An 11,071-nucleotide genomic window follows, 5' to 3' on the forward strand; every position below is an offset into this window, starting at 1 on the left:
AAAGCCTCTCCCAGGTCTTTCTGTAATTAAGAGAGCAGTTATGTTAAGTCCAATATGACTGGCCTGGGGTAAGGTGGGCGACAGAGTGGAGAAGGGAATGAAAGAATTACTAGTATAATTCCAAATAATAACATGGAATACTTACAACTTTGTGGGCAGGCGGTTTGTAAACCACAGTGCAGGTAGGAAAATATTTCTCTTCTTGCCCATGACTTTCATCTGAACTGATAATAAGTCTTGGGAGTGGGGTGCTGGGAATTATTCAGATCCGCTAACTCAGATGGAGCCAAGCACTGCTGAGGAAAGGCAAGTGACTGAGGAGAAAGAGCCCCAAGGGTGGGGCTCCCAGGATGGTGGAGATATGAAAGGAGGTGGATAAAGGATGATGGTGCCCTTTGACAGATGAGAACAAGGAAGATCAGGGTCAGGAAATGGGATCTGCTTCACTTCCCTTGAAGGTAGTATATGAAAAAAAAAAAAAAAACTCTGTAAAATATTTGAAGAGATTTATTTTGAGCCAAATGTGAGGACCATGACCCATGACACAGTCTCAGGGAGTCCTGAGAACATGTGCCCAAGGTGATTGGGTTACAATTTTGTTTTACACATTTTAGGGAGACATAAGACATCAGTCAGTTCACGTGAGGTACACTACACACTAGTTCAACCTGGAAAGGCGGGACAACTCGAAACAGGGGCTTACAGGTCAATGGTAGATTCAAAGATTTTCTGATAGGCATTTGGTTGAAAGAATTTGGTTATTATCTCAAGATCTGGAATCAACAGAAAGGAGTGTCTAGGTTAAGATACGGGGTTGTGGAGACCAAGGTTCTTATTATATAGATGAAATCTCAAAGTCAGCCTCCCTTAGAGGCAATAGATGGCACCTTTAACAGGTGCTAGACTCTCAGCTAATCTCTTCAGGATCAGAAAAAGTCCTGGAAAGGGAAAAGAATCTCTACAGAATGTAAATTTCCCCCAAACGAGACAGTTTTGCAGGGCCCTTTCAACATATGTCAAATAAATATATTTTGGGGTAAAATAGTTTGATACTTTAAAGGGCCTGCTATCTGTCATATGATTTTATACGAGAGTCAGGTTAGAAGTTGGTGTCTTATTGCTACAAAGAGTCTGTTTTGTTGGTCTTAAGATCTCTATTTTAATATTAATGCTGGTCAGTTGTGCCTGAACTGCAAAGGGAGGCGAGCATAATGAAGCATGTCTGACCCGCTTCCCATCATGGCCAGAACTAGTTTTTCAGGTTTCTTTGGAATCCCACTGGCGGGCTCCATTGAGTCCACTGTGGGTTGTTTGTTTGTTTACAATAGGAAAAGTAGATACTGAGCATACCTTTGGCGGGGGTTGGGGGGACTCTGTTGACTTATCTGTATCCCCATGGCAGAGGCTGCAGTGAGGAGAAGCCTATAATCAGAAGAGGTTGATGCCACACTCCAGCCTCTCTCATTTCCCCCAGTCTCTAGGGCTAAGGAAGTAGCCCAGTTACCCCAAGCTCAAATTCTTTTGTTTTGGTTGGTTGGTTGGTTGGTTGGTTTTTGAGACAGGGTCTCTGATGCCCAGGCTGAAGTACAGTGGCGCCATCATGCCTCACTGCAGCCTCGATCTCTGGGCTCAAGCAATCTTCCTGCCTCAACCTCCCAAGTAGCTGGGACTATAGGTGCATGCCCCAGGCTAATTTTGTATTTTTTGTAGACAGGTCTCATCATGTTGCCCAGGCGTGTCTTGAACTCCTGGGCTCAAGCGATCCACTGGCCTTGACCTCCCAAAGTGCTGGGATTATAGGCATGAGCCAACATACCCAGTCCACCAAGCCCAGATTCCATACACAATGTTCATAATATTTTATTCAATTAACCCTGTAATTTTAAAATTCTCCCACACAGTTAAAAGTCCCTTGAAAACATCATTTTAAAGATGGTATCATTACCATATTTTATTTAAATATTTCCCATTATTGTAATTGTTACACAATTTCTCTTTTTCACCACATGTATGATGCTGTAATAAACATCTTTATCCACATACCCAATGACTTCCTTTTTCATTTAGGCAAACTTTCTTAAAATCAAAGGGAACCATACACACGGGAAAGCGCAAAAATCAAAAGAGCACAGTTTAATGACTTTTCACAAAGTGAATACCTCACAGAATTACCACTCAGATCAAGAAACAGAATATTACCAGAACCCCAGGCCCTTTTGTGTCTCCGTCCAATCACTACACTTCCCCTCAGAGTAATGCTACGCTAACATTAAGCATCAATAGATTAAATTTTCTACAAATGCAAACATGTATTATATGGTTGCTCATTTATATTACAAAGTATAAATACAAACATAAATTATATTTATATATTTACTAATATATTTCATATCATATATTTATGTTTTTGATACATTTTAATGTATCTTATATGTCATCTACATATAAATACATATTTGAATTTTATACAAATTCAAGTATAAAATTGTGCAGATTTTTTTCCCCAGAGCTAGCTGAGGTTTTATTTTGGACAAAAAAAAAAAAGCAATTGAATTGTTTTGTAGCTGGAGGCATGGGCAACGGGGGTGCCCCAGGCAGTGAACTCTCCTGCGGGTGGGCTAGGCGAGGGCTGAGCCTCAGGTGGGTCTCCTGTACCCTGTGCTCCCTGGACAGCGGCCTCCCTCCCAGGCTCTGGGGCAGCCAGGAGAGGCAGGCTGGGCGGGGCTGGCGCAGCTGTTCACTTGGGCAGGATGTCAGAGGACTAGAACTCCGGCTTCCCATCACTGGTCTCCATCTTCTTCACAACCATGGCCCCAGTGGAGCTGGTGCGGCTGAAGCAGCTGGAACCCGCGCCAGAGCCAAAGCTGGAGCCCAGGCCGTAGCTGAGGCCGAAGCTTGTGAGGCCGCCATAGGCCGTGCTCAGCCCACCAGCATAGCCACTGGCGGTCTTCATATGGACACTCACTTTCTGCATCCCAGACTCCAGTCGGCTCTCTTTGCCCTCCAGCAGCTTCCTGTAGGTGGCGATCTCTATGTCCAGGGCCAGCTTGACATTCATTAGCTCCTGGTACTCACGCAACTGCAGCGCCACATCCTGCTTAGCCCGCTGCAGGGCGGCCTCCAGCTCGGACAACTTGGCGTTGGCATCCTTAAGGGCGCTGCTCGGCATCTGCGATGGCGGCCTCCAGGAAAGCCCTCTGGCCTTTTTGAGGCCCTCAATCTCAGCCTGGAGCCGGCTGATGTTCCGGTTCATCTCGGAGATCTCAATCTTCCTGCGCCGCAGGTCATCCCCGTGCTTCCCAGCCAAGGTCTGCAGCTCCTCACACTTGATCTGGTACATGCTCTCAGTCTCAGCCCAGCTGTAGTTGGCAGTCTCCTCATACTGCACCTTGATCTCAGTGATGATGCTGTCCACGTCCAGAGAGCAGCTGTTGTCCATGGACAGCACCACAGACAGGTTGGAAATCTGGGACTGCAGCTCCCGGATCTCCTCTTCATACAGCTGCCTGAGGAAGTTGATCTCGTCAGTCAGCCCTTCCAGGAGAGACTCACCTGTACCTTGTTCATGTAAGCTTCATCAACCTTCTTCTTGATAAGGACAAATTCATTCTCCATCTCTGTACGCTTACTGATCCCATCCTGCTACTTGTTCTTGAAGTCCTCCACCAGCCCCTACATGTTGCCAAGCTCTGCCTCCAGCTTCAGCTTCTCCTGGCCCAGAGTCTCTAGCTGCTGCCTAATGTTGTTGATGTAGCTCTCGAATTTGTTGTCCGTGTTGCTCTGAGTCATCTTCTACTGCTGCAGGAGGCTCCACTTGGCCTCCAGCATCTTGTTCTGCTGCTCCAGGAACCTTACCTTGTAGATGAAGGAGGCAAACTTGTTGTTGAGGGTCTTGATCTGCTCCTTCTCCTCAGTGCACACGGCCTGCATGTTGGGATCTACCTCCTGGTTAAGAAGGCTCAGCAGGCTCTGGTTGACTATGACAGCAGTGATGCCTCCCATGCCACTGGCCCCACCATAGCCTCCACCCAGGCCACCCCAATGGTTGCTGCTGCCCACTCAGGAGAAACTCAAGGAGCTGAGGCAGACACCGGGCCCACTCATGTAAGAGTGGCTGCTGAAGGCCGGGGGGCCAGAGGTGGACACCTTGTAGGACTTCTGGGTCACTCTGATGGACGTGGTGGAGGCAGGAGTTGAGGCAGGTGGGCTGAGCCAGGTGGAGATTCCAGAAGGAGTGGAGATGGGGCTTTTTTTATGAGATGGGGTCTCACTATGTTACCCAGGCTGGTCTTGAACTCCGGGGCTCAAGCAATCCTCCCACCTTGGCCTTCCAAAGTGCTGGGTTTACAGGTGTGAGCCACCGTGCCTGGCCTAGATTTTGCATCTGGTTCCTTTGCTCAACATTGTTTGTAAGATTCATCCGTGATGTTTTTCTTGTAGCAATAATTCATTTTCATTGCTGTATATTATTCCATTGTGTGAATACACACAACTTTTCTTTTGTATTTTGTTCAGTGTTTCTAGCTCTTAGCAGGAGCATTAGGCTGCTACAGCCTGCTCAACCATAGCCAGAAGCAGAAGTCCACTTATTTATTTTTGTTAAATTCTAAGAAGTAGAATTCCTGGGTGTAAAGAAACAAATATTTTTTAGGCCATTGATGCACACTGTTCATTGTTTTCCATAAAAGCTGTGACAATTTACACTCAAGAAAAATCATGAAGTTCTTCTGAGGGATGAGCATGAAGAGTCATCCTAATAATAACAAAAAGTTTTAAATCTTACTAATAGTATTTAATAGTGTCAATCTTGTATTAAAGCTGTTTCATATATAAATTATAAATATTAAAATGCTGGTATCATATTTCATAAAGGTTTTTGTGCCAATTTATTACTTAATTCTCACAAAACTCAGAGGGGTAAATTTTATTGCTGTCTCATTTTAAAGATGAAGGAACTATGGCTCAAAAAAACTGACGTGCCCTGTCTATGTTACCTGGCTAATGGCCAACATAGTCTTCCTTACCCATGCCAGGCTACACCTTGCCTAAATTGCTGAAGAAGCATCCCAGATTCTTCAGGGTAAAATAGGTACCAGGGAGAAGGACATGTCGCCCTTTTGTATGGAAATGAGCATCCTTCAAAGCCCAGTTCAAATGACAACCCCTTTCCCAAGGGACTCTTCCCTCCCTACCCACCCTATTGGAAGTAACACAACCACAGCTTTCTTCTGGAAGCCACACCCCTATACTAGAAAGGGGCCCTTGCCGATCCTGGAATGTCACTACTGAGATCATTTAGTCCAGGGATTACAAACAGGGAGCACACACCGGTGAGGCTCCCCGCTTCCATGCCAATGGCAGACATAACAAATCAATCACCATCTAGCCACTGTCTCCCACGCTGAGTCCATCTGAGATCATCTCACCCTCAACTGCCACGCTGGCTTTGTCTCTGTTCCTTGTGCATGCCAAGTTCCATCCCACCTTGTGATGCACACATTGGCTGCAGCCAGATTTCCTCATGACTGAGTTGTTCTTGTCCTCTCAAGTCTTAGCTCAAATATCACCTCCTGCTGATCCCCACAAATCTAAGGTAGCATCACCTTTCCTGATTTGTCTTCTGTTATGATCATTTTTAAATTTAATTTATTTAGCTGTCTGTTTTTATGGTTGTTGTATCCTGAGAACTGAGCCTCTTCTAAGTTGTTCACCTATTCCCCAGTGCCTGGAAGAGTCCCTGGTACTCAGCAGTTGCTCAATTAGTAGTTGCTGAATGAGTGAGTCAATCAAGATGCAATTTTCTGCTGAGTTCAGGTATGACCTGAAAAGCCTTCCCATCACAGTGTTACAGCCATTCACTACCAGCAATCAGAAGTAAAATGTGGGATAAAATCTTTTTGCCATGCCTAACTTCCTTAATTCCACATTTTACAGATGGGAAAACGGAGGCCCAGAATAAGAGACATGCCTTTCCCAAAACTACAGAATGAAGGAGGGACGGAGTTAGGACTGACACCAGCTCCTCCCACACCCCCATCCTTCCTGCTCCTCCCCAGCACGGGGAAGCGCCTGAAGAGCTGTCGTAATGGCTCAGTCACAAAGCAGAGGATCCTAGCCTCCGAGCTCCGGAGCTTGCCTATGAATTACGCACCTAATTACCAGCTGCCTTTTTTTTTTTTCTATTCTGTGGGTAAAAGTCTGATCACATAGAAGATTCTCTCTGTGTTTCCGTGGATACCAAGCAATCTAATTTCAAACTCCCTTGCAAATGGCAAGTGAGTGAACTTAATTTTAATAAAAACAAGGAAAATCATACGTGTGAGCTTAATAAAATCTAATTTGGGCAATTTAGAGCTCAGAAAATAAAGCCTTTATGTAAAAACTAGCAATTAGCTTTATGAAACAATACAGTGAACCTTGGCATAGGGGAGAGTTGGGAGCTGAAGGACTCTGAGGACAAGGAAATGTGGCAATAATATAAGAAAGCTAAAGGGGCAGGGAGCCTGGTTCCTGGGGTCAGAGGGTTCAAGTTCAAGTACACAAGCGACCACTTCTTAGATCTGTGACCTTGGGAGAGTCGCTTTTCCTCTCTAGACCCTATTGTCTAAACCCTAGTGTCCTTGTTTATAAAATGAGGTTAATAAAACCTCCTTGACCTAGTAAAATGGTTGTAAAGACAATAAGAAAACAAATAGACAAGAGCTTTGTAAAAGTGTCCAGCAATTATTATCTCATCATTTGTCCCATTTAACATTCTTCCCAGCAAAGAGAGAAGAGAAGGCTAGTGGAGACTATCACCTGGATCGGGGATGTAGGATGGAATGGTGTTACTGGAGAGGGGTCCTGATCCAGACCCCAACAGAGGGTTCTTGGACCTCGCACAAGAAAAAATCTGGGGCAAGTTTAAAAAGCAAAGTGAAAGCAAGTTTAAAAAAAGTAAAGGAATAAAAGAATGGCTACTCCATAGGCAGAGCAGCGGTGTGGGCTGTTCGACTGATTATACTTATCATTATTTCTTGATTATACGCTAAATAAGGGGTGGATTATTCATGAGTTTTCCAGGAAAGGTGTGGGCGATTCCCGGATCTGAGGGTTCTCCCCCTTTTAGACCATATAGGGTAACTTCCTGACATTGCCATGGCATTTGTAAACTGTCATGGCACTGGTGGGAGTGTCTTTTAGCATGCTAATACATCGTAATTAGTGTATAATGAGGAGTGAGGATGACCATAGGTCACTTTCATCGCCATCTTCGTTTTGGTGGGTTTTTCCAGCTTCTTTACCTCAACCTACTTTATCAGCAAGGTCTTGTGACCTGTATCTTCTGCTGACCTTCTATCTCATCTTGTGACTAAGAATGCCTAACCTCCTAGGAATGCAGCCCAGGAGGTCTCAGCCTTATTTTACCCAGTCCCTGTTCAAGATGGAGTTGCTCTGGTTCAAATGTCTCTGACAGTGGGGGTAGAGGGCAGGTATGCAACCTTCCACGTTCACCTTGCATTTAGATGTCACAGACCTATAGCACACTGCCAGAGCTGACTCCCAGCAGTGGTTTACAGGACCCAGAAGCAAATCTCCAAGTCAGAGTGAGCCTGGGGGAAGACCTGAGGCTCTTGACATGTCATCACTACAGCCCAGCACATCTGCACCGCTGACAGGTCCCCTTTACATTGAGATCTCCACAGGCAGGTTGTATTATTCCCATTCTACAGAGGAGGAAAATGAACCATTGGGAGGTGCAGCAGCTAAACTCAGGTCACACAACTAGTTGACTCAGCCAAGACTCAAGCCAGGTTTCCTGACTCCATCCTCCAGCCCGCTTACCAGCACCTCCCATGGTTACAAAAGCAAGTGACTGTGAGACTGTCCCTTCTTCCCCAAGGGCATGTGCAGCTTCTATCAGAACTGCTAGGAGCCACATCCGCAAAGAGCGTGGTCTTCATCACACATCACTCCAGAAGCAGTGGCTTTTCCACTCCAGGCAGAAAGCAATTTTTTCCTAGTGCCTTCCCAGAAGCAAAGTGGGTAATTAATTGCACTGAATAACACATTAAATGTACTAATAATTGGGTAGTCACAGCAAAATGATTACTTTGAAGAAATATTACCAATTCCCTGTTGTACTTAACATTTCTCCTTATTTATCATTACCATTTTAATCAATAATAGTCACAATACTAATAAATCCGTCTTAATTTTAATTGTTTTCAATTTGATGTACCAGTACTTGAGTATTCTGAGCATACTTCATTATTTATAATAATTTAAGATCACTTAAAGGCAAATTACGTAGTTTGTACTTTCAAGTAGGTAGGTAATTATGACAAAGTTTCTCTAGATTCAACATTTCCATGCACTGAGTAGTGTGAGGTGTCAGGTGTCTGCCCTTTTCTGTTCAGCTCAGGGGTCAGGGATGGAGAGGATAAAGGAAGATTCTCAAAGCCTCCACTTGAATTAGCATATTCTGGCCTTTTAAAAGAGGCTTGGGTCCCTGAAAGTATGATTAATAGCTCAATGGCTTTGCCTTTACTTATGTTGTCTAGCCATAAATGCAGTATTCATCCATTCATTTACCAATGCCCAGGGCCAAATACTGCACTAACACCAGAGACAGGGAGATAGAGCGAGAAACTTAGAAAGTATGAGAAAGGCTGGCTGTAGTCAACAGCCAGAAAAGGTAAATCACATGTAACTGAAGGAATCGAGGAGTACTTCTGGGAGGCAGAGGCATTTTCCTTGGTCTGGAAGGGTGGGTAACATTTGTTAGGGAAGTAAGGGAGGGAATGGACTCCAGCTTTGGCAGAAAGTCAGTTAGGAGGCTCTGGCAGAATGTGGGCTTTTCAAGGCAACAGTGGAGATAATGAGAGAGAAAGTTCAGAAGGAAGAACCACAGCCTGTGTAAAATTGACCCTCGGATATGGCTTAGAGTGGATGATTGTGAGTTAGTGATGCCAGATTGGAGAAAGAGGGAAGCTGGGAGGAAGAAGCCAGGTGGAAGAGAAAAGATGGGTTTCTTAGCAAATCACTAAGTTCTGAGGGCCACAGAGTAGCCAGGGGAGAAATCTAGCAGGTAAAGTGGAGAAGCTGGCTAAAGCCCAGGGAAGTAGACAGCACTGGAGAGAGAGGGTCTGGAAACCCTCTGGTAGAGAGTCCCATGGGAAAGAAGGGTGCTAGTCACAGCTCCAACCTCTGTGGCCTTCACTTCACAGGTATGTACTAAACTGGCCACAGCCTCACAGTCTTCAAGCCCCCTTGGAAGGCCCAGCCGAGAAAATTTCTTCTCCCTTTCTCTGTCCAGGGCCAGCATAAAGGGCACATCTTTTTGAATCAAATTGTACTGAATTGAAATTGCACAACTGTGTTGTCAATGGCCCTGTTTAGTGAGGACATACTGCTGCCTGAAGGGGAGGGTGCAGGGGTTAACAAGACTCAGAGAAGTCATGCTGATAATGTGGAGATTAACAGCAATGGATGGGTCTATGTCTCCACTCTGCATGGCTGGGGTATCAAGGTCCTGGAACCAGCAATTATTTGCTAGGGTGTTGCAACTGGTGCTAATGATTTCTAGAAACCTAGAAGTTATAGGAGAGGAATTTAATGGGAAAGAGGCTCCACCTCCTGGTAATACTCAAAACCAACATTTCTTCAGCACTTTACAGTTTATAAGCTTCTGTCAGCTTTTAAAATCTCATTTAACTGTCTATCTTGATCTGGCTGGTGGTTAGCAGCTGCACATGTATGTAAAAAAAATCATTGCGCTTATAGTTAAGATTCATGCCCTTGAGTCTATGTTAGTTATACTGCCATTTAAATTGTGTAAATAAATACATGGATAAATAAATAACCTCTCATTTAATTCTTCTAACCATCCTATGAAGTTAGCAACTTTGTTATCCACAAGTGAAGAAACCTGAAGCTGAATGATTAACCCTGGATCCTGGGCTGATGAGTGAAATGACTAAGAAGTCAGAATGGGCTGGCATGGATTCCTCTGGTGCAATTTGAATAACAGGGATTATAACATCAACAGGGCTTGGAAGGACTGAAGAGGGAGCAATCATGGAGCCAAAGGGCCCTTTGATGTCTTTGGGGATGAGATCTGCCGTCTCCACCTGGCCCTTCCTTTCCCTGGGACACAGGTTTGACTTGGGAAGGTATCTTTCTAAGTGCACATTTTCGATTAAACCACAACTCAGGGACAGGGAAAGTTCCAGGAGTCTGCATCTCAGGAGTCCTCCAGTTGTTCCCCATCAGTCCCTCAAAGCCCCCTTGGAAATTTGCTCAAAATGAATAATACAAAGTAAAACCATCCTGGCATTGTCAACAGGTTAGACATCATACATTCTTGTTCTTTCAAAAAGGAGCTGCTAACAAGCACCAGAATCTACCTGGCCCTTGGACCTCTGGAAGGGAATGGGAAGTCTGTCCTCCTTTCCGCCTGAGGGAAACAGACTCCTAAAACAAACTAACAAAACGAAGACAATAGCATGTGACAAGCAGAAGAATGTGCAAAGTGGGAATCCCAAGCAGAATGTAACCAGCTCAGCTGGGAGTGTCCAAGGAAGGCTTCACACTTAAGGGGTGTGACTCGATTTATGCTTCTAAGCATAAACAAAAGTTTGGTGAGCGGAAAAGAGGAATATGTATTCCAGGCACCAGGAACAGCATAAGCAAACACTCAGAGGCAAAAGCATTTCAGATGAGGTTGGGGAGAAATCATGAGTAGTCAGAAGGGCCCAGGAATCTGGTTCCTTTCTTTACATATGAGAACTCCATTAAGGATACCCTTGTACCTCACCGATTAGACAAGAGTTGGAGTAGAAGTGCCTCTGGTCTCAGTGGACCTTTACAAAGCTTTGCAATTCAGATGTGGCAGGTTTCTGTTCTTGTCCTTATGTCCATGAACTCTAAAGGACTCAGAAATTCTTAAGTTCAATACCACAAAATGTTAACAATTTAGCTTTCTCTTGGCTAATCCAGTTTGCATCCTCCCCATATTCCTCTGCTTAGCAAAGCTCATCCTTAGGAATCTGACCTCTTTCAGGTCTCCAGCCTATTCTCAACTTAAAAG

At 44.7% G+C, this 11,071-nt stretch overlaps 1 pseudogene; it reads right to left on the reverse strand.

Moving 5' to 3' along the window:
• Positions 1–1,783: 1,783 nt before the first annotated feature.
• On the reverse strand, positions 1,784–4,275 carry LOC117098925 (annotated as a pseudogene).
• Between the last annotated feature and the right edge of the window lie 6,796 nt (positions 4,276–11,071).

The sequence above is a fragment of the Trachypithecus francoisi genome, unplaced genomic scaffold, assembly GCF_009764315.1.
Source record: "Trachypithecus francoisi isolate TF-2019V2 unplaced genomic scaffold, Tfra_2.0 Lachesis_group16, whole genome shotgun sequence".
NCBI classification, from domain to species: domain Eukaryota; kingdom Metazoa; phylum Chordata; class Mammalia; order Primates; family Cercopithecidae; genus Trachypithecus; species Trachypithecus francoisi.